Genomic DNA, 3,957 nt, shown 5'->3' with positions numbered 1-3,957 from the left:
GTCATCACCACCCACCGCCAACTCTTGAGCTACTCTTATACAAACGAATAGTGGGATTGACCGTCACATAATAACGCCCCCACGGCTGAAAGGGCGAGCATGTTTGGTGTGACGGGGATTCGGACCCGCGACCCTCACATTGCGAGTCGAGTGCCCTAACCACGATTGTGAGTGTGTTTTTTAACTGAACAGGAATGGGGATAGGATGTTTCAAAAAATGTAATGATGTATAGGCTATTCATTGATCTAGTCAATCACTGAAACCACTCCTACAAACATTTTATTGTGTGTTGAAATCAACTATTACAAAAATGCCCAAATAAGAGATCTCAGGGTAAGAAAAAAGAAAAAGAAAAAAACCGCAACCTGCGACTCTCTAAAAATAGCATAACTCTCATAAAAACAACAACCATAAAAAAGAGCCCAATTCCACTTATTACAAACTGGCCTTGCAACACCACTTGAAGGCCCACTAACACAAAAATATTGAATCACCAACTCAACACAAGCTATGAAAGGTTATCTTCAACCCTAGAAATACGTAATATAACATAAAGTGAAGGTTTATTTGTACATGTGCGGAATATACTATAGACCAACGTTCAAATCCGTTTTTAATGAATACTGCTTACAGTATTTTTACAGCTGGAATTAACTACATCATACATGCACATCATTTCATGGTGTTACTTCAAGACAATGCCATTTCAAATATGATAATCTTTCTTTCCAATTAACGTTTAATTTTTGCAGGGGACAATGGTAAAAATTATCTGGTAATTTTTATTATCTTTAGTCTACATACCATTGTGTAATATGGGCTTTAGTTGAAATATATAAATAAATGCAAAAAGGAATACAGTTTCATTATTTTTAAATGATTCTATTTACGGTAAATATGAAACTATGCGAATAATCCACTGGGCAGATTTAAATACTTTTTGTCAGAAATGTATTTTCAAGAAACTGTTTTTTCGTTGTTAAGTACAAAGCTACAAAATGGGCTATCTGTGCTGTGCCCACCACGGTTCTCAAACCTCGTTTCTGGCCAATAATATGATATTAATAAATTTTCCTCGTGAGTCGTGATTCAAAAAATTTGAAGTTAACAGATAGAAAGGATATTAATTACAGAAATAACACTATTTTTACAACAATGAATCATTTTGAATTTAGTTTAGCAAATATTCCTTAAGTAAATCGCCACTGAATTTATAAAACGAAAGCTTTTACATTGTGAAACGATTTTAATTTGAACATTAATAATATTTAAATGCTATCTATATGTTTAAACACGTTGATACAAGTTAAAGCCATTAACACAAGCATGTGGAAGTGATTGTACAAATCAGATCAATTAAGAATGTTATACGTCGCTCCCCTTACCCACATATTATTCATAATAACACATTAAAATTTAAGGGAGAATCTCAAAAATTTTCTCCCAGTGCCTCAAAAGTAATGATTCTCTTTTCCGATTTGTGCCCACCTTAACATCTACATGTTGTGTAAAGGTCTTTGTTGCCAATATCATGAATAATGATTAATTTCGAAATTTCGATTCTTTTGAAAGATTTTAGAATATAAAAAACACTTCTACCAAATCTAGGTTTTCAGCTCTGGAACTATGTTATTATTAACTTCTGTAACATCCTATAGATTTCGACAATTAAGTATATGGTAATAGAAACATATCTATTACCAAAGAAGGACCTCATAGAGTGTTCAATGGCAGTGTTGCTCAAACCCTTCAAAGGTAATCGAACAATAGCAACGTTAAATGTATGAGTAAAACTCAGAAAAAGCAAAGAGACTCGCACGAGACATGAGGTGATGATGACAAAACCTTGTCTAAACGTTGTACATTTGCTGTTATGTTAAACTTATATTAAAGTTGTTCTTCGTTACCCATTTAAGCCGTCTCCAAGCATTATTGAATGAGAAAGTATGTCACCTAGCTTTAAGACGCTGCCCTTGAGCAAACTGGTAAAATCTCCAAATGATATTGGTAATGAAAAACGACTGCTGGAATAAGAATAGTTGGAACAGAGGTCACACTGGCCAATTGGAGGAGAGAAGATGTAAATGTGGAATAAGTGAGCACAAAAGTATGTGGAAAGGATAGATACTACTTAAATCCATTTGAATTGGGTATTATTACCAGAGGTAATACTATTAGAATAATCTAATTTGTATGGGGTATCTCGTGTTCAAAATAAAAAAAAATGCATAATAATTAATAGTTTATTTGTTTTAGTGCAAAATTATACAATAATCTATCTGCACTCTATCCACCATGAGGAATCAAACCCCAGATTGTAAGTCCATAAACTTACTGCTGATCAATCAGGAGACTCTTAAATTAAAATTGATTGCTGCCAGCCAGTTACCTCCCTGTGGTCAGTAGTTCGAAGTTCACAATTAGGAAAGCTTTAATGTTACCTTGACTGTGCAATGACAAGCATACTGTATCGGAACACCACAATTGGAGGGAGAAGAGCCTGTGCTTTGGTGAGAGCCAAACTCCTCTGGCATGTAAATTAATAATTGTGTTGAGGTACATAGAAATGTATGATTGATTCTGTTTGTTTGTGTGTGTGTGTGTGTGTGCGTTATTTTGGAAAAGTAAATTGTTTACTGCAATTTTCAAAATATTTCAGATAAAATGCTTTTAGAATACTTGCAGACTTTCACACATATGAAATCTGCTTTGTACAGTATTGACCTTATTTCCCGTTCCAATTACATATGGTTAATGCATGTCTTATTAAAGCATTTTCAGACATTTCTCAAGGGCAATATTTGTAGAGATTCGTTTTCGGATCTTGTATCTGCCTTCTCTGGTAATATTACCGTGTTTACGTTTAGAAATATCGGAAGGATAAACTCTTCACTTGGGACAATAAATAATGTAGGAAACACCTGTGTTCTGACAAAGATGACATTATTGATTTTGTGTACACTGAGTGGTCACAAGTAAATAGACACCTAATTTTTCGTCATTTAACTGATTTATGCTAACTAATTTGTGTTCACAGAGCACTATATAAATGAAAATGGTCCGCATACTAATTATCTTGTGCTACAACATGCCTAGAACTCAAGGTTCTCTCGAATTGTGAGATTTTGCTAGAGGAAGGATAGTTGGTCAAGCAGATGGTGGAATAAGTCAGCGGCAAATTTCGCAGAATTTGGGAATCCCGCTTTCGACAGTCAACAGAATCATCGTGCAGTTCAGGAAACACTGCAAGGAAACAAGTGAGCAGCGTCCGGTTCCATTGGAGAGGACAAAAAGGGCTGTCAAGAGGAGCATCGAAATGGATCCCAGATTAACGACTGCAGAAGTGGCCAAAGTAGGTGGGATGAGATTGGGTTATCGTTGCAGAGCAGCTAGACGGAAGCCCTTATTAAGACCTGCCAACATAGTCAGACGAAAGAAGTGGGCAAGTGATATGATGACCAAGCTCTGGACTTTTGGAAGACCGTATTGTTCTCAGACGAATCAAGATACGCTCAATTTTCTGACAGTGGAAGGATATGGGTCTGGAGAATGCCTCACCAAGAGTTTTGGCTCAACAGATTGCAGCCAACTGTGGAGCATGATGGTTTGGGAAGCTGTTTGGGTTTGTGGGAGATTGAGCTTAGTGGAGTGCATTGGCAACATAAATTTTGCGAGATATGTCGAAATATTGGAGGAAGGACTCTTGCCACTTTATTCCTCGGGTTTCGTGGACAAGAACACAACGTTGTTCCAGGAAGATGGAGCACCGTGTCACACTGCTAGAAACACCCAAAAGTGGCAGGAAGAAAATGGTATCCAGAAGTTGCCCTGGCCAAGCCAATCTCCTGTCATGAACCCCATCGAAAACCTCTGGGCCATACTCGACCGGCAAGTCAAGAAACAACCAAAAACCAACTTTGAAGAGCGATCTACTCCAAGTTTTGAAGCAAGAGTGG

The sequence above is a fragment of the Limulus polyphemus genome, unplaced genomic scaffold (genome assembly GCF_000517525.1).
Source record: "Limulus polyphemus unplaced genomic scaffold, Limulus_polyphemus-2.1.2 Scaffold245, whole genome shotgun sequence".
NCBI lineage: Eukaryota > Metazoa > Arthropoda > Merostomata > Xiphosura > Limulidae > Limulus > Limulus polyphemus.
Note: the sequence above shows the minus strand (reverse complement) of the source record.